This window comes from Oncorhynchus keta, chromosome 13, assembly GCF_023373465.1.
Source record: "Oncorhynchus keta strain PuntledgeMale-10-30-2019 chromosome 13, Oket_V2, whole genome shotgun sequence".
Classification (NCBI taxonomy): Eukaryota; Metazoa; Chordata; class Actinopteri; order Salmoniformes; family Salmonidae; genus Oncorhynchus; species Oncorhynchus keta.
The window spans coordinates 16,121,138-16,144,950 of record NC_068433.1 but is presented as its reverse complement, the minus strand read 5'-3'; the positions used below and the strand labels follow the sequence as shown (position 1 = coordinate 16,144,950).

Sequence of the window (23,813 nt, the reverse complement as noted above, 5' to 3'; positions counted from 1 at the left end):
TGCCATAACATCTAAGTTATAACATTGCATTACCCACAGCTTAACAAGGCTAGCCTGAATGGGCTTTTAAAGCAGCTTGCCAAGTGCCCTGTGACAATGGAAATATCAATATTGATGGACTAGGGACACGCGGTCATGATAACTAGACCAGAAGCATACGCCTATTTCAGAGTAGCCTCGAGACTTGTTCATTCAAGCAGCTGTCACTCAAAGTGTGTTGTCATGTTGGTTTGAGTCTGACGCCTAAAGGGGTCTACACAAATAGAGCCGACAGAGGACCGTTTGCGTCGCTCTACACGTAGTTGTATGTACATTTGTGCAGCTGAATTTTTTGGAACCTCTGTCAGCTCCGTTTGAGGACACTGTGTTGATCCCTTAGAGTGAACATAGGGGTGAGTGTTGAGAATTAAACTATGAATTGGCATTGAGCTAGGGTGGATGGGTGCTAGCCTTAGCACCATACGTAGCTAGGCTATCCTGAGGTGCTAAGCTCATGTTAGCTGATGAGAGGTCAGGGGTCAGCAGCAGAGCCGACAGTGTTCATTCCTTGACCCAGAGGCCCTCATTCTTTAGCACTGTCCATGTGGTGCCAGTATGGAGGAACTTGATTTCAAAAAGCATCACTTAATGTAATAATTAGTAGTAGGCTAAGTAGTAGTAGTAGTAGTAGTAGTAGCAGCACTACTACAGTAGTAGTAGCAGCAGCAGTAGTAGTAGCAGCACTAGTAGTATAGTATTAGCAGCACTAGTAGTATAGTATTAGCAGCAATAGTAGTAGCAGTTGCATTAGTAGCAGCAGGAGTACTAGCACTAGTAGCATCAGCACTAGTAGTAGCAGCAGCATCAGCACTCGTAGTAACAGTAGCATCAGCACTAGCAGCTCTAGTAGTAGCAGTAGCATCAGCACTAGTAGCAGTAGCAGCACTAGTAGTAGCATCAGTAGTAGCAGCACTAGTAGCAGTAGTATCATCAGCAGTAGTAGGAGTAGCCGTTGCAGCACTAGTAGCAGTAGCAGCACTAGTAGTAGCATCAGTAGTAGCAGCACTAGTAGCAGTAGTATCATCAGCAGTAGTAGGAGTAGCCATTGCAGCACTAGTAGCAGTAGTACTAGTCATAGTAGTAACAGTAGTACTAGTAGTAGCAGCAGCACTACTACTAGTAGTAGTAGTAGTAGTAGCAGCAGAAGCACTAGTATTACTAGTCATAGTAGTAACAGTAGTAGGAGCAAGAGTAGCAGTAGTAGTAGTAGTAGTAGTAGTAGTAGTAGTACTTAGCAGTAGTAGCAGCAGCACTAGTCATAGTAGTAGCAGCAGCACTAGTAGCAGCAGCAGCAGCACTAGTAGCAGCAGTAGTAGTAGCAGCACTAGTAGTAGCAGCAGCAGCACTAGTAGTAGCAGCAGCAGCACTAGTAGTAGCAGCAGCAGCACTAGTCGTCGTAGTAGCAGCACGAGTAGCAGCAATAGCAGCGGTAGTCATAGTAAACTCAGCAAAAAAAGAAACGTCCTCTCACTGTCAGCTTCATTGATTTTCAGCAAACATAAAGTGTAAATATTTGTATGAAAAAGATTCAACAACAGACATAAACTGAACAAGTTCCACAGACATGTGACTAACAGAAACGGAATAATGTGTCCCTGAACAAAGGGGGGGTCAAAATCAAAAGTAACAGTCAATGCAGCTGGTGGCCACACCAGATACAAAGTACTGCAGTGCATCTCCTCCTCATGGACTGCACCAGATGTGTCAGTTCTTGCTGTGAGGCGTTACCACACTCTTCCACCAAGGCACCTGCAAGTTCCCGGACATTTCTGGGGGGAATGACCCAAGCCCTCACCCTCCAATCAAACAGGTCCCAGACGTGCTCAATGGGATTGAGATCTAGGTTCTTCCCTGGCCATGGCAGAACACTGACATTACTGTCTTGCAGGAAATCATGCATAGAATGAGCAGTATGGCTGGTAGCATTGTCATGCTGGAGGGTCATGTCAGGATGAGCCTGCAGGAAGTGTACCACATGAGGGAGGAGAATGTCTTCCCTGTAACGCACAGCATTGAGATTGCCTGCAATGACAACAAGCTCAGTCTGATGATGCTGTGACACAACCCCCCAGACCATGACGGACCCTCCACCTCCAAATCGATCCCCCTCCAGAGTACAGGCCTTGGTGTAACGCTCATTCCTGCAACAATAAACGCGAATCCGACCATCACCCCTGGTGAGACAAAACCGCGACTCGTCAGTGAAGAGCACTTTTTGCCGGTCCCGTCTGGTCCAGCGACAGTGGGTTTGTGCCCATAGGCGACGTTGTTGCCCGTGATGTCTGGTGAGGACTTCACTTACAACAGGCCTACAAGCACTCTTCCCAGCCTATTGCGGACAGTCTGCAGCACTAGCACCACCACTACTAGTCGTAGTAGCCGAGCACCACCACTACTAGTCGTAGTAGCCGAGCACCACCACTACTAGTCGTAGTAGCCGAGCACCACCACTACTAGTCGTAGTAGCCTAGCACCACCACTACTAGTCGTAGTAGCCTAGCACCACCACTACTAGTCGTAGTAGCCTAGCACCACCACTACTAGTCGTAGTAGCCTAGCACCACCACTACTAGTCGTAGTAGCCTAGCACCACCACTACTAGTCATAGTAGCCTAGCACCACCACTACTAGTCATAGTAGCCTAGCACTACTACAAGTCACCGTAGCCTAGCACTACTACTAGTAGTAGTAGCAGAAGCCTAGTACTAGCAGCCTAGCACTACTAGTAGTAGAAGCCTAGCACTACTACTACTAGTAGTAGTAGTAGTAGTAGCAGCCTAGCACTACTAGTAGTAGTAGTCGTAGTAGTAGCAGCACGAGGAGCAGCAGCAGGTGTTTGTGTAAACCAGAAATGATTGACACTGATCATTACGATTAGATAAGTAGCCTGTACTAGAGTGGTGTTTAGTTTTAAATGAAATAAGTTGACTAATGACAGATTGTTCCATTAACAATCGATGGCTTCAACCATAAAATGAGTTGTAGTAAAGAGAAATACAATTTTTAAAAAGGTGGGACAGCTTAATGTTAAAAACCTATCATTCCATTTATCATTATACCATCAATTACTCCATTTATCGTGATATGGATTTGTCCGTACAGCCCAGGTGTGGGGGTTAGGCCACTAAAATCCACTTACAGTCCACAAAAAAAAAAAACATTGCCTTTTGGTACATATTTTCTGTTGAATAAAATTACCAACTCAAACGATTAGTTCACAATCTCACTGGATTATTGAAGACGACTCATACACTGAGTATAAAACATTTTTACTGTAGACAGTTAACGTTAGACCACAAACATCCACTAAAACAAAAAGAGCTCCTTGTTCTCTAGCTGTCAGTGTGGTGCCAGCAGGAGTCGTGAACAAACTCTTATCTCAGATCATCCTTTAAGGTGGTAGAAGTAGTAGTAGTGGGGGGTATGACTCATTCATGGCCATGCCAGCTTCCCGGCAGCGTGGGCACAGATGCCTGCTCCCTCACATAAACAAGCAACACAGGCAGACAGACAAACACTGTACTGCCAACACCCCATTATACCAAAGCAGTTAGGCCTTCATCAAATCTGTAAATCTGCACCTTGTAAGGCTCAGAACAAAAAAAATCCCCCAAAACTACCTACAACCACAACAAAGTCGTGATGTAATTTGTCGGCCTAAGTAAACTAATGCACACAGCATCTCATATCAAACACACCCTTCGCTGGAATTAAACAGAGGAAACATCACCCTTTATAATCACTGTCTGGTATGGACGACACTTTCTTTATCCCCTGGGATAAGAGGCATCACAGCTTCGTATTCAGCACAGGGTCCTGACAAAGTGATTAGCTCCACCGCCGTTTCCCTGACAACGGCACTCTCAACCAACCCAATAGCTTGGAATTCTGCAGCACAATGGATTACCTGCTGAACACCTACACTTAGAAAAGTACCCCCAACACACACCACACCCACACATCCGGAAAGATGTGCTGCATGCCTGCCAAAAACCTGATCCACCATGCCAAGAGCCTCCTTCTGACACATAGGGCCAGATCAAATTCCTCCAGTAGACAGAGGGAAAGAGAGGAAAGAGACAGTGAGAGACAGAAAGAGAGAGTTGAGAGAGAGGCCCTTGTCAGGTGTGTCATGCCACATGCCCCACAGAGCAGATGTTGTGTGTTTCCTTGTGGGAAACTCACAGTTACGCAGAACACACACGATATGACTCACATATTGCACTAGTACAATAAGACGACAAGTAGGCGGCCAGTACGTTGCAATAAACTTTAGTGAACAGAACAGATAAGCATTGTTCATCAGGAGGCACAACTGCAAAGTGTTGACAGCTAGTCTTCCAATAAGAGAAGAACAAGCAGAAGTTCTCTTTGTGGGCAGACTGTTTGTCTACCCTGCACACTGGCTCTGCCATGGCAACGCAACCCCAACAATGCCAGGCAGCTTCATGTTGTTATTCTATCTGGCCAGGGGTGAGTTGCCACAGGAAATCAATCTGGTGTGGGTCTTTAAGGTGGCACACACGAGACTGTATCCCTACATGCACTCTGAGGTCTACAAACAGTTCAATTCAGATGTAGGCCTACAGTAAATAAAAGCGGGGAAGGGCTGTTTTAAAGTCCACTTTAAACATCCGGAAAGCAAATAAAGATAGCTTAGGTAGGGATTGAACTAAAAGCCTTTGAGGTTTATGGTGCTGTATGGTTCAGTTGGTGGAGCATGGCTGTAAAGCATCTCTCTACACCCGCAATAACATCTGCTAAATATGAGTAAGAGACCAATAAAATGTGATTTTTATTCTATTGGGAGTTCAATACCCTGGTGTCACACATACATAAAATGTATACACACGACTACATGTCGCTTTGGATAAAAGTACCTGTTAAATGGATTATTATAAATTAAAAATGAGCGTGCATGGACTCCATTCTCGTTCGGCCATCTTGTCTTGTGAGGACAGCGGCCTGTGTAGACTACGGGGAAAAATGGAAGAGGCATCGGCCAATTAGACTGTGTGGCCAGAACTAACCGTTTAACAATCTGACACCAACATAAAATGAGTCAGCAATAAATGTGTTGAGACAAAACAGTGACTAAAGCAACAGCAGGCCTCAGGCTAATAAAACAAATTAATATACGATTATTATCAAACAGAGGTTCATAATAATAATAATAATAATCACAATAATAATGGAGAATTGAACTGGTCTGTGAAATGTCCATTGTTCTAACTAGTCTTTCCTAATGTTGTAACGTGAGCCCGAGTCACTAAAGGTTGTGAACATAAAAAAAATGTCCCCTCCCTAACAAAAACCTGTTCCTGTGTACCTCTGGGGCAGAGCTGAACTACTCGGGCGTCACACTGTATTTGTTTGGCCTTTATAGGAGCGCTGTCTCCGCAATGCTGGCTGTGTGACTGAGCAACAGAGGGCCATATCAAGTGCCAACACTACTCAAACCACTCGTTTTCACCCAAATTTCACATGTCGTATTCATTAGACATCAAAACAGAAGAACAGACAGGGGGGGGGGGGGAATGACAAAAACAGGGAGGGCCAACCTGGACTGCAAAACGTTTTGCTACGGTGTTCCCTAATGACTATGTCCCAAGAAGAAAAGAAAAAACATTCCGACATGGAGGCACGACCTGAACTTGTCCAATAAGAACGCACATTTTCTGTTTCAAAACATTTCCGTGCATTGTGCTCTTCAAGAACACAGCCCTGTTGTAAGCCATATGGCAGAAATTCCCTTCGTCTTTGGCCAACCAGGGGACGTGCTGGCCAGTTCCTCACACCCAAATTTTATTTGCCAGTTCCTCACACCCAATATATATATATATATAGTATAAATTTGGGTGTGAGGAACTGGCCAGCAAACATCCCCTGGTTGACCAACAGACAAAGACGAAGGGAATTTCTGCCATATGGCTTACAACAGGGCTGTGTGGCGCTGGTCTCAACTTGAAAACCTGACAAAGCCTGCAGCGTTGGTCCAACGGACCTCAGGCAGATGAGGTCTTTTCTAGGAACCCTCACAACACACAAACGCACTAGGGTGGCACCCTTAACTGGACACGGTGTACCAACTGCCAAGTTTATGTCAAATTTGAACAGCACTCTAAATCTCTCCCTACTAGCAGATATGGCCAAAATATGTTCCTCATTTTTGGCAGAATGGCAGTACTTTACAGTATTTTATGTTTCTGAATAATCAAAGTTCTAATTACGTTGTATGAGTAGTAGTAGTAGACCTTAGAATGGCAATGGGGCCGGAATAAAATACAAATAGAAATATAAAAACATTAGGCCTATGGGCAACGCTGCGCTACATGCCAAGAGTAAATCTTAACTGAATAAAAATGTCAGGCTATTCCATTAAAACTAGAGCCTGTGTACGTTGTAATCAAAATAACAAATCTTAATTTGGGGTATTTCAAACTGTGCTTTTGTGAGGCACAGCCGGGAACTAGTTCTGTATGATGACGTCAATAAACCACAAGGATTCTCCATCGTCGCTTAAATCTCCAGTTTGGGAACATTTTGGATTCCCAGTATATTACAACGACAATGGACTGAAATAGTATGTCACCACTGCTCAACGAGAATATAATATGCAGCTGCCAACACCTCAAAACAACGTCGTCGTCCCTTTGCATGCAAGCAGCCCTTCGCAGCTGATTCTGAACGGACCAAAGAAATTACAAGAGCAATATGTATATTTCAAGACGTGGAAATGCGCACACTCTCAGTGGGTGAGAATAGGAGGTTTCAGCAACTCGTGTAAGTGCCCGAGCCACTTTACGAACTTCGCCCGCTCGTACCCATTTCAGCAAACAGGTAGTACTCTCACTCTATAAGCAAGCTAAAACCCAAATTGTCAATAAATTCGCCAATGCACCCAGTGTTGCGTTTAATTGCAGATTGATGGACCCCCAGGGTTACAGAGCGCTCACAGAATTTCTAAACTACGAAGTGTGACGTCGCGAGACTTCAGGGAACGCTTGCAAAATTGACCAAACAGAACAGGCCGGGGTTTGGAATTGAGAAGTGTAAAATGATTTGTTAGTTCATTTAATCGAAATCTTTAAAAAAAAGGCACAAACTAGATTCGAGCCCATGTCTTAAGTAATTGAACATGTTATTTCTCCAACCTCGTGAAAATGACAAACTGAAACATTTGTCATAAACATCAAAGGAGTGCCTTTGATTTGACATTCTGCACATGTGCAGTTCGGCGCGTTGGAACCGAGGTTTCTCCGCACGAGTTTAGCTAGCCAACATTGCCAACAAGTGTGATCGGGGATTTCTATTGGAGAAGCAGTTTTAGCCTATCTTCATACTGTATGGTCTTTGGAGAAATACTTAAGTGACAGGCCATTACATTACCCCGGACTGTGAAAGACACGCCCTCTTTATGAAAGTCACACACGTGCGCACATTTTTATCTTTGTAAGAAAATATTATAGCATAGACCTATACAATGTCAGCCTTACATATTTCACTTTACTTTACTGTTTTCATTTAAGAAAATACAAAGGGTTGATATTCCTGATGGTGCTCTCATCAGGCATTGACTCATGATCATATATGGAATACCAACACTTTGTATTTTCTTAAATGAAGCACACAATTACTCAACACTAAAATAAAGTGCAATATGCGTGTGAAATCAATATGTAAACATGGCTATTAAATAAACAAAAATTAACTACAATAACTGTTAGCAGGAAAATGAAATGCGTGACTCAAAAACCGCAATACATATCGAACCATCGGTTTGGTTAATCATTACACCCCTAACCGTATTTTAAAGATCCATACCGGTATGTACAATATATCCCCCTTCCCAGCACTCTTATAAAGTTTATGATATTACCGTGTCAACTTCTAAGCAAGATCTACACAAATCAAGAGAATAAGCAGTAGGAGCAAAAAGCCTCATCTATAGGGTTATAGTGGTTCCTTCCTTCAGTGTGAGCTGTAAAGTGGAACACCCCTAACTCCATCCCCAATGGTCTCCCCCACCCACAGTTAGTGATCTCATTCCTGTCACACAAAACACCATGGATGCTAGATCTTGTGGGGGGAAGGATGGGGGCTTGTGTGTCGTCACGGATAGCAGACAGCCTTGTCTCAATTATTCCAGCAGATCAGAACCCCTGTCATGCAGCTCCATTCAGTGGGGACTGGGGACCAGCTTGTCTGAGGAGAATGGCAATGGCAGTGACTGACACATATACAGAAGAAGTCAGAAGTTTACATACACCTTAGCCAAATACATTTAAACTCAGTTTTTCACAATTCCTGACATTTAATCCTAGTAAAACTTCCCTGTCTTAAGTCATTTAGGATCACCACTTTCTTTTAAGAATGTGAAATGTCAGAATAATAGAGAGAATTATTTATTTCAGCTTTTATTTCTTTCATCACATTCCCAGTGGGAATTGAGTGTACTGCCTTTAAATTGTTTAACTTGGGTCAGACATTTCAGATAGCCTTCCACAATAAGTTGGGTGAATTTTGGCCCATTCCTCCTGGCAGTTCTGATGTAACTGAATCAGGTTGGTAGGCCTCCTTGCTCACACACACTTTTTCAGTTCTGCCCACAAATGTTCTATAGGATTGAGGTTAGGCCTTTGTGATGGCCATTCCAATACCTAGACTTCGTTGTCCAGCCATTTTGCCACAACTTTGGAAGTATGCTTGGGGTCATTGTCCATTTGCAAGAACCATTTGCGACCTAGCTTTAACTTCCCGACTGATGTCTTGAGATGTTGCTTCAATATATCCACACATTTCCCTTCCTTGTTGCCATCTATTTTGTGAAGTGCACCATTCCCTCCTGCAGCAAAGCACCCCCAAAACATGATGCTGCCACCCATGTCCTTCACCATTGGGATGGTGTTCTTCAGCTTGCAAGCATCCCCCTTTTTCCTCCAAACATAACGATGGTCATTATGGCCAAACAGTTAAATTATTTTTCATCAGACCAGAGGACATTTCTCCAAAAAGTACAATCTTCGTCCCCATGTGCAGTTGCAAACCGTAGTCTGGCGTTTTTATGGCGGGTTTGGAGCTGTGGCTTCTTCCTTGCCGAGTGGCCTTTCAGGTTACGTCGATATAGGACTCGTTTTACTGTGGATAGAGATACTTTTGTACCCGTTTCCTCCAGAATCTTCACATGGTCCTTTGAGGTTGTTTTGGGATTGATTCGCACTTTTCGCACCAAAGTATTTTCATCTCTAGGAGACAGAACGCGTCTCCTTCCTGAGCGGTATGATGGGTGCGTGGTCCCATGGTGTTTATACTTGCGTACTATTGTTTGTACAGATGAACGCAGTACCTACCCTCAGGCGTTTGGAAATTGCTCCCAAGAATGAACCAGACTTCTGGAGGTCTACAAAAAAATAATTCTGAGGTCTTGGCTGATTTCTTTAGATTTTCCCATGACGTCAAGCAAAGAGGCACTGAGTTTGAAGAGAGACCTTGAAATACATCCACAGGTACACCTCCACTTGATTCAAATGATGTCAATTAGACTATCAGAAGCTTCTAAAGCCATGACATCATTTTCTGGAATTTTCCAAGCTGTTTAAAGGCACAGTCAACATAGTGTATGTAAACTTCTGACCCACTGGAATTGTGATAGTGAATTATAAGTGAAATAATCTGTCTGTAAACAATTGTTGGAAACATTACTGGTGTCATGCACAAAGTAGGTGTCCTAACTGACTTGCCAAAACTATAGTTTATTAACAAGAAATTTGTGGAGTGGTTGAAAAACGAGTTTTAATGACTCCAACCTAAGTGTATGTAAACTTCTGACTTCAACTGTATACACAACCACACCTGTCATACAGAGTTAGTGAGAGAGATACGAGCGTATCACAGAAGGAACTAACAGAGTTCACCTACCGAAGAACAGATGCTTCTCTCGATAACGGTTTACAGAAAGTTTCAATAGGTTGCAATGACAGGAATCCCATTCCCTTAGTTTCATGAATCTAAGTTAGAGTTGAAACCCTACACAATTTAGTAAGCCATCTCCTTCCCATTTACAGTGCTATAATCAAACAATACTTGAGCGAACTCAAACAGGATTTAGCAATATCTCCAGGGAGTCAAATAGAACACAAACTAATATCCAGAGGGTCCTGAGAAGGGGAAAGTAATTCAATTCATATAAACTTGTGGCTCATTCCAGTTCACACAGAAAATATTGCTCTGACAATTAATTAAAAACTACATTCTTTAAAGACAAGAACAATGTGTTGGTCTCATCCCCATAACATCAGGATATAGATGTTGATTGAATATACGTCAAAATACTTACATATACAACAGCATATTACATATAGCCTGCCCTGAACACATGGTAAGAACCTGCTTTCGTCAATCTGGTGACAGCTTGGACTAATACCGCCATCGTGCAGGACCCATGTCTCCCTCAAGTGCCACTCCATGGTTATAGTCTGCTTAGAGCTCGTGGCAAAGCAGCGGCCCTGCCACCTGTCATCACAGAGTGGTGTCTGTCTGCGCCACAGAGCTGGGACAAGGTTGCAACAAAACGCCCATTTGAAAGGAAATGGGAGTTTGCCTGTTTTGATTCGGATGGAATCCCCCCCAAACACACAAAAATGAAGTCAAATAGTGACTTCAGTGATCTTCAGAGCTCCGTCTTGCCAACACTTGACACTTACAAGTGACTTCTGCTCTCATTGAAAAAGACAGGTCTAGGTGCACAAAAGTTGCTTTGTGGTCTGATTATGTTCAGAACTGGCTGACCACTTCAGGTGGTGGGCAGGGATTCAATGTGTGCAGATTTCTCCTCAGTCTGGACACAATTAGGCTACCAAAAGTGCATCCAGTGGCCGATGTCATCAGCACTCCTCCCAAAAGTCTCCCGAAAACATGTGTTTTTGGGACCGAGGCACCTTTTCATTATAACATTGCTTCAAACGTTGCTTCAAATCCCTTTAATGTTGCTTGCTAGCTAGCTACAGAGGTTAGCTGGCTAGTTAGCTACTGCCATCCGTTGTGATTGTCGTGTTATCATATTGTGCCTATTCCACCGTTAATAGAACGCATACTGGCACTTGATATAGCGCGGGAAAAGGGAATCCGGACACACTGTGGACACATTCAAAATGTACAGTACAAGTCAAAAGTTTGGACACACCTACAAGGGTTTTTCTTTATTTTTTACAATTTTCTACATTGTAGAATAATAGTTAAGACATCACAACTAGGAAATGACACATATGGAATCATGTAGTAACCAAAAAGTGTTTAACAAATTCAAAAATATTTTATTTTACATTCTTCAAAGTAGCCACCCTTTGCACACTCTCAACCAGCTTCACCTGGAATGCTTTCCCAACAGACTTGAAGGCGTTCCCACATACGCTGAGCACTTGTTGGCTGCTTTTTCTTCACTCCGCGGTCCAACTCATCCCAAACCATCTCAATTGGGTTGAGGTCAGGTGATTGTGGAGGCCAGATCATCCGATGCAGCACTCCATCACTCTCCTTCTTGGTCCAATAGCTTGGAGGTGTGTTGGTTCATAGTCCTGTTGAAAGACAAATGATACTAGGACTAAGTGCAAACTATGCCTATCACTGCAGAATGCTGTGGTAGCCATGCTGGTTAAGTGTGCCTTGAATTGTAAGTAAATCACTGACAAAATCCCCAGCAAAGCACCTCCACGCATTACACATGCGGGGATCATACATTCACCTACTCTGCGTCTCACAAAGACAGCGGTTGGAACCAAAAATCTCACATTTGGACAAAAAGGACATATCTACCAGTCTAATGTGTATTGCTTGTGTTTCTTGGCCCAAGCAAGTCTCTTCTTATTGGTGTCCTTTAGTAGCGGTTTCTTTCCAGTAATTCGACCATGAAGGCTTGATTCACGCAGTCTCTGAACAGTTGATGTTGAGATGTGTCTGTTACTTGAACTCTGAAGCATTTCTTTGGGCTGCAATTTGTGAGGCTGGTAACTCTAATGAACTTATCCTCTGCAGCAGAGGTAACTCTGGGTCTTCCTTTCACGTGGCGGTCTTCATGAGAGCCAGTTTCATCATAGCGCTTGATAGTTTTTGCGACTGCACTTGAAGAAACTTTCAAAGTTCTTGAAATTTTCCAGATTGACTCACCTTCATGTCTTAAAGTAATGATGGACTGTCATTTCTCTTCGCTTATGTGAGCTGTCCTTGTCATAATATGGACTTAGTCTTTTACCAAATAGGACTATCTTCTGTATACCTCCACTACCTGGTCACCACACAACGGATTGGCTCAAAACGCATTGAGGAAAGAAAATCAACAAATTAATTTAAATGCAATACTGCCGACTACCTCATGAAGCTGGTTGAGAGAATACCAAGAGTGTGCAAAGCTGTCATCAAGACAAAGGGTGGCTACTTTAAAGAATATCACATTTATTTTGATTTGTTTAACACTTTTTTGGTTACTACATGATTCCATGTGTGATTTCATTGTTTGTTTTGATGTCTTCAATATTATTCTACAATGTAGAAAATAGTACAAATAAATAAAAACCCTGGAATGAGTAGGTGTGTCCAAACTTTTGACTGGTGCTGTAGGTGTTGATGCATGACACATTTGGAACACTAAAGCTGCATGAACTGTCAAGTCTAGACAGGGATAACAGGCAGCAATCAGCCAAAAATTCCACCGATGCACAGGTAAAGAGGTTAACATCGAATAGCTTATTGAAACTGTTTGCCAGAGGCAATAAGCCTCATCTACAATTTGCAGCAAAAAGGGAAAACAAATCTGGCTACGTAGATGGAGAAAATAACGCAGCCATCCAGCAGAATGGGAAAACAAGAAGCTGAGTGAAAACCCACATGACTGGAGAAAAGAGGGATTAAAACGTACTCCATGGGCACCACCTGTTTTTCAGTGCAAGCAACATGTTGACTCAACTCTGATTCAACTCCTGATGTTTTTCCCCCTGCTCTGGGTAACCAAGTGCAGTCCGACGTAAAGACTAATACATTACACAGGGTTTCCAAAACTCGGTCCTGCACGTTTTGGTTTTTGCCCAAGCACTGCGCAGTTGGTTCAAATAATCAAATCTTGATGGGAAGTTGGTTATTTGAATCACTTAAAATAAGGGCTGTGTTTCGTGTAGGCTTAGCCTGGCGTGATGATTTGATAACCATGTAAATCATTAGAACAAGGTGATTTATCAATATATCCCCAGCAAGATTCTGCACGTCATCTCTAAATGACACCTTTGCTAACAGGTATTGTGTCGATTTAAAACTTGCACAAGACAGTTAACAGAATTGTCCATTTAAGACAATTTGGCAATTTATTCATTACAACATTTAGCTAACATTAGATAGTTAATCCAGAGATTCTTACCTTTGCCTCGATTCGGCAGTCTCATCCAGATCATCACAGCATTTGTAGTTCTTTATGATTGTCACATGAGCAGCTAATTAGCATGTCATTTTGGAGGGGGTAACTATACTGATAAAAGTCACCCTGTCCTAGAGAGATTTACATGGTTTTCAAAACATCACACCAGGGTAAGCCTACACGAAACACAGCCCTTATTTTAAGTGTCTCTAAAATCCCCTATGGGAAAATTTTATGAAATTGGAACCATTTCCCTGTTTGACCCCTAGATTTTATGGGTATTATGACTCATACTGTGGTACTCTATGATAATGTCATATTCCTAAGTCTTCCAGGTCCTAGTGATTATCCAATTTCACGTCGGAGCATCATCTGATTTTAACAGACAAGCAGAGTATACACAACAGTTGAGAAATAGAGCGGCAGAACAATCCAATTCTATGCAAGACAAAGCTTGTAAACTTCCCTCGCACCAATTCTATGAAAAGCTGTGTCAAAAACGGAGTTTCTCCAAGGCAATTTCATGATGCATATCATGCAGGAATAAGAGCACAATAACACAAATATGTTTTGTCACATACCAGACAGTTGCAGGGAATTGTGTTGTTTTACAGAGTCAGCCATAGTAGTAGGGCACCTCAGTGCAAATTAGGGTCAAGTGCCCTGCACAAGGGCAGGTTAACAGATTTTTCCCCTTGTCAGCTCGGGTATTCGCACCAGCAACCTTCCGGTTACTGGGCCAACACACTAACCGCTAGGCTACATGCCACCCACAAGTTCAATACAATAGGCTACATTACAGTGCATATATAGAGTTGAAGTCGGAAGTTTACATAGGATCACCACTTTATTTTAAGAATGTGAAATGTCAGAATAATAGTAGAGAGAATGATTTATTTCAGCTTCTATTTCTCCAATACCATGACATTGTTGTCCTTAAGCCATTTTGCCACAACTTTGGAAGTATGCCTGGGGTCATTGTCCATTTGGAAGAACCATTTGTGACCAAGCTTTAACTTCCCGACTGATGTCGCTTCAATATATCCACACATTTCCCTTCCGCATGATGCCATCTATTTTGTGAAGTCCACCAGTCCCTCCTGCAGCAAAGCACCCCCACAACATGATGCTGCCACCCCTGTGCTTCACAGTTGGGATGGTGTTCTTCAGCTTGCAAGCTCCCCCCTTTTTCCTTCAAATATAATGATGGTCATTATGGCCAAATAGTTCTATTTTTGTTTCATCAGACATTTCTCCTAAAAGTATGATATTTGTCCCCATGTGCAGTTGCAAACCATAGTCTGGCTTTTTTATGGCAGTTTTGAAGCAGTGGCTTCTTTCTTGCCAGGTGGCCTTTCAGGTTATGTCGATATAGGACTCGTTTTACTGTGGATATAGATACTTTTGTACCGGTTTCCTCCAGAATCTTCACATGGTACTTTGCAGTTGTTCTGGGATTGACTCGCACTTTTCGCACCAAAGTATTTTCATCTCTAGGACACAGAACACGTCTCCTTCCTGAGCGATATGACAGCTGCGTGGTCCCATGGTGTTTATACTTGCGTACTATTGTTTGTACAGATGAACGTGGTACTTTCGGGCATTTGGAAATTGCTCAAGAATGAACCAGACTTGTGGATGTCTACAATGTTTTTTTTCTGAGGTCTTGGCTGATTTCTTTAGATTTTCCCATGATGTCAAGCAAAGAGGCACTGAGTTTGAAGGTAGGCCTTGAAATACATCCACTGGTACATCTCCACTTGACTCAAATGATGTCTGTTAGCCTATGAGAAGCTTCTAACGCCATGACATTTTCTGGAATTTTCCAAGCTGGTTAAGGGCACAGTCAAATTAGTGTATGTAAACTTCTGACCCACTGGAATTGTGATAGTGAATTATACATTAAATAATCTGTAAACAATTGTTGGAAATGTGTCTTGTATCAACTGTTACTTGTGTCATGCACAAAGTAGATTTCCTAACAGACTTGGCAAAATTATAGTTTGTTAACAAGAAATTTGTGGAGTGGGTGAAAAACGTTTTAATGACTCCAACCTAAGTGTATGTAAACTTCCGATTTCAACTGTACGCAAGAGCACAATATCCCAATGCATATTTGTGGCTTTCCCAGGTGGAGTGCCCCCTTGACTACCAGCAAGTGGAAAAAGGTGACATGCAGGCAGTGTTCATTTTTTTTTTTTTTAAGTCTACTAGTTGGAGGCAAAAGGACCAACACAGGGTTGGTTCACTGACTATGAGGTTATGAGGGTCCTTTTGAATGACACCAGTGTGTTTACAGTGCCTTCTGAAAGTATTGACACCCCTTGACTTTTTCCCCCATTTGGTTGTGTTACATCCTGAATTTACCATGGATTCAAATTAGATTTTTAGTCACTGAACTACACACAATACCCCATAATGTCAAAGTGGAATTTAATTAATAAAAAAATATATATATATTTTTTATTTCACCTTTATTTAACCAGGTAGGCTAGTTGAGAACAAGTTCTCATTTGCAACTGCGACCTGGCCAAGATAAAGCATAGCAGTGTGAGCAGACAACACAGAGTTACACATGGAGTAAACAATTAACAAGTCAATAACACAGTAGAAAAAAAGGGGAGTCTATATACAATGTGTGCAAAAGGCATGAGGAGGTAGGCAAATAATTACAATTTTGCAGATTAACACTGGAGTGATAAATGATCAGATGGTCATGTACAGGTAGAGATATTGGTGTGCAAAAGAGCAGAAAAGTAAATAAATAAAAACAGTATGGGGATGAGGTAGGTAAAATGGGTGGGCTATTTACCAATAGACTATGTACAGCTGCAGCGATCGGTTAGCTGCTCAGATAGCTGATGTTTGAAGTTGGTGAGGGAGATAAAAGTCTCCAGCTTCAGCGATTTTTGCAGTTCGTTCCAGTCACAGGCAGCAGAGTACTGGAACGAAAGACGGCCAAATGAGGTGTTGGCTTTAGGGATGATCAGTGAGATACACCTGCTGGAGCGCGTGCTACGGATGGGTGTTGCCATCGTGACCAGTGAACTGAGATAAGGCGGAGCTTTACCTAGCATGGACTTGTAGATGACCTGGAGCCAGTGGGTCTGGCGACGAATATGTAGCGAGGGCCAGCCGACTAGAGCATACAAGTCGCAGTGGTGGGTGGTATAAGGTGCTTTAGTGACAAAACGGATGGCACTGTGATAGACTACATCCAGTTTGCTGAGTAGAGTGTTGGAAGCCATTTTGTAGATGACATCGCCGAAGTCGAGGATCGGTAGGATAGTCAGTTTTACTAGGGTAAGCTTGGCAGCGTGAGTGAAGGAGGCTTTGTTGCGGAATAGAAAGCAGACTCTTGATTTGATTTTCGATTGGAGATGTTTGATATGAGTCTGGAAGGAGAGTTTGCAGTCTAGCCAGACACCTAGGTACTTATAGATGTCCACATATTCAAGGTCGGAACCATCCAGGGTGGTGATGCTAGTCGGGCATGCGGGTGCAGGCAGCGATCGGTTGAAAAGCATGCATTTGGTTTTACTAGCGTTTAAGAGCAGTTGGAGGCCACGGAAGGAGTGTTGTATGGCATTGAAGCTCGTTTGGAGGTTAGATAGCAGTCTCCAAGGACTGGCCGGAAGTATATAGAATGGTGTCGTCTGCGTAGAGGTGGATCAGGGAATCGCCCGCAGCAAGAGCAACATCATTGATATATACAGAGAAAAGAGTCGGCCCGAGAATTGAACCCTGTGGCACCCCCATAGAGACTGCCAGAGGACCGGACAGCATGCCCTCCGATTTGACACACTGAACTCTGTCTGCAAAGTAATTGGTGAACCAGGCAAATAATAATAAGTATTCTACCCCTTTGTTATGGCAAGCCTAAATACATTCAGGAATACAAATTTGCTTAACAAGTCACATAATAATTTGGATGGATTCACTGTGTGTGCAATACATGTTTAACAGGATGTTTTAATGACTACCTCCTCTCTGTACCCAACACATACACATAATTGTAAGCTCCCTCAGTCCAGCAGTGAATTTCAAACAAATATTCAACCCCAAATACCTGGTAGGTTGTCGATTGCCTCGCAAAGGGCACCTATTAGTGTAGTTGGGTAAAAAAAAAAGCAGACATTGAATATCTCTTTGAGCATGGTGAAGATATTAATTACACGTTGGATGGTGTATCAATACACCCAGTCACTACAAAGATACAGGCGTCCTTCCTAACTCAGTTGCCGCAGAGGAAGTAAACTGCTCAGGGATTTCACCATGAGGCCAATGGTGACTTTCAAACAGTTACATAGTTGAATGGCTGTAATAGGAGAAAACTGAGGATGGATCAACAACATTGTAGTTACTCTACAATACTAACCTCATTGACAGAGTGAAAAGGAAGACAATTTTTTTTTTAAATATCCCATTTTTTAAAAATCCTATTTGCAACAAGGCACTAAAGTAATACTGCAAAAAATGTGGCAAAGCAATTAACACTTTGTATTCAGGACAAAGTTGTTTGGGGCAAATACAATACATTACGGAGTACCACTGTCCATATTTTCAAGCATAGTGGTGGCTGCATCATGTTATAGGTATCATGTTATAGGTATGCGTGAAATTAATTCACCTTTCAGCAGGACAATAACGTAAAACACAAGGCCAAATCTACACTGGAGTTATTACACAGAAGACAGTGAATGTTCCTGAGTGGTCAAGTTACAGTTTTGACTAAAGACTACTTGAAAATCTATGGCAAAACCTAAAAATTGTTGTCTAGCAATTTTCAACAACCAATATGACAGAGCTTGAAGAATTTTGAAGAGAGTAATGGGCAAATGTCACACAATACAGGTGTGGCAAGCTCTTAGAGGCTTGCCCAGAAAGACTCACCTCTGTAATCGCTGCCAAAATGTGCTTATACAAAGTACTGACTCAGTGGTGTGAACACTTATGTAAATTAGATATCTGTATTTAATTTAATACATTTGAAAAAAAATCTAAAAACATGTTTTCACTTGGTCATTATGGGGTATTTGTGTGTAGATGAGAGAATATATATATAAAAATTATTCCATTTTGAATTCTGGCTGTAACAACAAAATGTGGAATACGTCAAGGGGTATGAATACTTTCTGAAGGCAATGTAACTACTAAAGTCGGGACAATACCAATAATATTGTTTTCCATGGCAAAATGAAAAAAACTATACAGACCAAACTCTTTGGTCCTTTAAAACCCTCCTGTGTAAAATATAGTCTACTATAACTTGGGAAACTCTGGATGACAACAATGATGTACATAGAATGCCATCTCTAAAGAGTCTTGTAAAGAGAGAGGTCAATAGAACCTGACAATGTTCACTTGTCTTTCTACCCCTATTTTCGCTCATCAGTCAGCAACTAAAAGCAGGTTCTCTGTGTCAGTGTTCCATTCGAAGACGGCTTGGTTACCATCTGAATGTCGGGCACTATGAAATATAGTACTGTTGCATTGGTGTTTATAATGCACTTAATGTCAAAGAATTTGTATCGCCTACATATCCAACAAAAGACATGCTTTACATACAAGCCTGATAAAATGTTTGCACTGCGAGGCGTGACGTTGTCTTCTGCCCATGAGAGTAGTGTTGGCTGTAGGAGATACAGAATAAATACAAGGCTAACAAACCCTCGTGATCATCGGTCTGACGCATTTTTATTTAACCTTTATTTTACTAGGCAAGTCAGTTAAGAACAAATTCTTATTTTCAAATCACGGCCACGGAACAGTGGTTTAATTGCCTTGTTCAGGGGCAGAATGACAGATTTTTACCTTATCAGCTCGGCGATTCGATCCACCAACCTTTCAGTTACTGGCCCAACACTAACCACTAGGCTACCTGCTTATGATGACTAGAAGCAGGGAGAGAAAATGGGAGAGAACGCGTTTTCAAAAGGCTAAAATATACTTGAAAAAGGCTTAATTACAATATTTATAATTGAATAGCGCTGGTGCCGTTATAATACTTTGGGTACTCATTAACAGGTGAAAGGCAGCGGATAAGAATCCCACAGTGGAAGCTGAAGAGTGAAGGAAAGCTCAGCTGAAATGTCAAGACTCACTGCCTCCTTCCTCAAGCGTGACGGGCGGCCAGACAAAAAGCATTGTTTCCACAGGGAAGTGGAGAGAGAGGGGAAACACTCACTGCCCTAACTACACTGACAGACGAAGCACCCAGATCCATTGAAAGATCAGAACAAAAAGATTGCAGAGACATCCGAGTCAGAGGAAATTAATAGGTCACCTGAGAAGACACCAAAGAATGGATTCTTTCAATGATCCTTTGCAAAGTTGGACGAGTAGGCCTATCTCCATTTAGAAAACCACTTCCTGGCTGTGTGTGATGTGCACGTCTTATTTAGAAAACTGAAGGCATGTGCTAGTGTCAATACTGCACTGTGGCTTCAGGTGAATTGAGGCCTATGTCGTCTATAGAAACATGAGTATTGGGATGCAAAATCTTCAAACTAAGAGTAGGACTAAATTAAAATACGATATTTAGAAAACAAGGCCATTTTAAAAAGTTAAAGGCAAAACATAAAGTTTTGTTGTGAGCACTAGAACACCAATGAATTCTAACTCTACTTGGCCAAACTAAATTCCCCCATATGAACTATTGCTGTAACTCAATTCAGAGACTGAAGCCATTATTCAGATTATCTTCTGCTTCACACAGAACGAACCACAACATCAATTTCCTCTGTGGTACATCTGAGAAGCACCGAAACAGCATGGACCTAAACAGCATGCTGAAGTGAAGCATATAAACGGTATCATAGTTCTTTTTCGCAGGAAAAGGCCTACCTAAGTACATGCTGTACACATTCATTATTACTTTTTCAACATTGTATTTGTCAGAGGATGGGCATTGCCATTGAGGCCAGCTCCATTTTGAAGTAGTCAATTCTCTTCTTCTACTTCTATGAGTTGGTAAACAAACTAAAGACTGTGTACTGCCCCCTGGAGTGTGTTGTATGAACAGGTACCAAAGCCACAGTTGGCAATTTACTGCCAAATACAGTTATGGAATGTTTGCTCAAGAGTATAATTCATTGGCTGAACACTCCTGATGACCTGGATGGAATTATGTGATACTTTCTTTCTTTCCCCATCAGAAGTCCCACCCAATTGACAACTTTGCTAAGTCAAACGACACCGCTGGTTCTGCTCACACTGCCCTACCGTGTGCTCTGACCTCTTTCTCCCCTCTCTCTCCAGATGAAATCTCGCATCTTGTGACGGCCGGCCGCCCAACAACCTGCCCGCTCGACCCTATCCCCTCCTCTCTTCTCCAGACCATTTCCGGAGACCTTCTCCCTTACCTCACCTCGCTCATCAACTCATCCCTGACCGCTGGCTACGTCCCTTCCGTCTTCAAGAGAGCGAGAGTTGCACCCCTTCTGAAAAAACCTACACTCGATCCCTCCGATGTCAACTACAGACCAGTATCCCTTCTTTCTTTTCTCTCCAAAACTCTTGAACGTGCCGTCCTTGGCCAGCTCTCCCGCCATCTCTCTCAGAATGACCTTCTTGATCCAAATCAGTCAGGTTTCAAGACTAGTCATTCAACTGAGACTGCTCTTCTCTGTATCACGGAGGTGCTCCGCACCGCTAAAGCTAACTCTCTCTCCTCTGCTCTCATCCTTCTAGACCTATCGGCTGCCTTCGATACTGTGAACCATCAGATCCTCCTCTCCACCCTCTCCGAGTTGGGCATCTCCGGCGCAGCCCACGCTTGGATTGCGTCCTACCTGACAGGTCGCTCCTACCAGGTGGCGTGGTGAGAATCTGTCTCCTCACCACGCGCTCTCACCACTGGTGTCCCCCAGGGCTCTGTTCTAGGCCCTCTCCTATTCTCGCTATACACCAAGTCACTTGGCTCTGTCATAACCTCACATGGTCTCTCCTATCATTGCTATGCAGACGACACACAATTAATCTTCTCCTTTCCCCCTTCTGATGACCAGGTGGCGAATCGCATCTCTGCATGTCTGGCAGACATATCAGTGTGGATGACGGATCACCACCTCAAGCTGAACCTCGGCAAGACGGAGCTGCTCTTCCTCCCGGGGAAGGACTGCCCGTTCCATGATCTCGCCATCACGGTTGACAACTCCATTGTGTCCTCCTCCCAGAGCGCTAAGAACCTTGGCGTGATCCTGGACAACACCCTGTTGTTCTCAACTAACATCAAGGCGGTGGCCCGTTCCTGTAGGTTCATGCTCTACAACATCCGCAGAGTACGACCCTGCCTCACACAGGAAGCGGCGCAGGTCCTAATCCAGGCACTTGTCATCTCCCGTCTGGATTACTGCAACTCGCTGTTGGCTGGGCTCCCTGCCTGTGCCATTAAACCCCTACAACTCATCCAGAACGCCGCAGCCCGTCTGGTGTTCAATCTTCCCAAGTTCTCTCACGTCACCCCGCTCCTCTGCTCTCTCCACTGGCTTCCAGTTGAAGCTCGCATCCGCTACAAGACCATGGTGCTTGCCTACGGAGCTGTGAGGGGAACGGCACCTCAGTACCTCCAGGCTCTGATCAGGCCCTACACCCAAACAAGGGCACTGCGTTCATCCACCTCTGGCCTGCTCACCTCCCTACCACTGAGGAAGTACAGTTCCCGCTCAGCCCAGTCAAAACTGTTCGCTGCTCTGGCCCCCAATGGTGGAACAAACTCCCTCACGACGCCAGGACAGCGGAGTCAATCACCACCTTCCGGAGACACCTGAAACCCCACCTCTTTAAGGAATACCTAGGACAGGATAAAGTAATCCTTCTCACCCCCTTAAAAGATTTAGATGCACTATTGTAAAGTGGCTGTTCCACTGGATCTCATAAGGTGAATGCACCAATTTGTAAGTCGCTCTGGATAAGAGCGTCTGCTAAATGACTTAAATGTAAAAAAATTGAAGTTCTCAATGGTGTTTTGTCCATACTAAAACAGGATTTTTGGCACGAGAGTCCTCTATCTCCATGTTTGAGCCCTGTTCGTTGTTGTTCCCTATATAGTGTGGAGCTCTCTTATTTTATATAATAATAATAATAATAATATTTTCAAGTTTTCTACTCCGCTAGCCAGCACCTCGCCTATATAGGTGTGCGTTTCTTTTTCTTCTAGGTTGATGTTCCCTTGCCAGACTGCTTCCTTATTTTCCCGTCACCTGACACAGATCTCCTGGCACCTAGTTGAAATATCTAATTTACCTACAGTATCAGTCAAAAGTTTGGACACAGCTACCTCATGAAGCTGGTTGAGAGAATGCCAAGAGTGTGCAAAGCTGTCATCAAGGCAAAGGGTGGCTACTTTGAAGAATGTCAAATATATTTTGATTAGTGTAACACTTTTTTGGTTACTACATGCTTCCATATGTGTTATTTCATATTTCTGTCTTCACTTATTTCTACAATGTGGAAAATAGTAAAAATAAAGAAAAACCCTTGAATGAGTAGGTGTGTCCAAACTTTTGACTGGTACTGTATGTACGAAGACACACCCAACTGGGTCCATGACCCAATTAGTCATGGCATAACATTGAATGTGCCAAAACATACTCTAATACCCACTCAGTCACAAGTTCTCACAACAGACACACTAGTAATTACTATGGCACCACTTGCTAGAGAGCATCATTTCATTGCATTCCAACATTAGCGGTTGGCCTGAAACAATATTCAAGATAGAAATCTGAATAGATTGTGTAATTCATTGTTTCCCATGCACAGAGACAAGTCAGATTATGTTCCTCCTCACAAGAGTATAGTCTTATTTTAGGGAATACTGTGCCACAAACTGCATTGCTAGTAAAATGCCTGAGCTGACACACCTGCATCAAAGTTGCCTATCCCTGATTTTTTTTTTTTAGCACAAATGCATTGCTAACCTAATGGAAACCAAAATGTGGCTACAGTAACCTGTGGGGAAATACCATTATTTGCCCTGCTGGGATTAATGCCGTAGACAACTGGCACAGAGACGCCATCAAATCAAGCTTTACTTATACAGCACATTTTAGACATGAATGCAACGCAATGTTCTTCACACAATTATTATTATATTTTAACTATAAAAATAAACGGAAATATGTACTACAAAACACAAGAGGATAAAAAAATAAAACAGAAAGACTAAAAAAGCACTCAGGTTGCCATGGCAGACACACATGGAGACCCGCTTAGCGGTAGGGAGGAAGGAATGACACATTCTGTTTGTCACTGCAGCACCACAGTTGCCTGCTGGCAATCAGTCAAGTGCTGAGCAACATATACTGTATGTGAGCACCTTGGCTTGCAGGAACATGTAGGTTACAGAGCATAATTGACAGACATTTCATTC

At 42.8% G+C, this 23,813-nt stretch overlaps 1 protein-coding gene across 1 annotated transcript in view; it reads right to left on the bottom strand.

Annotated features, from left to right (window-relative positions):
- LOC118391947 (DENN domain-containing protein 4C-like) overlaps window positions 1–23,813 on the bottom strand; it is a 59,328-nt gene that overhangs the window by 34,318 nt on the left and 1,197 nt on the right. The window lies entirely within an intron of this gene.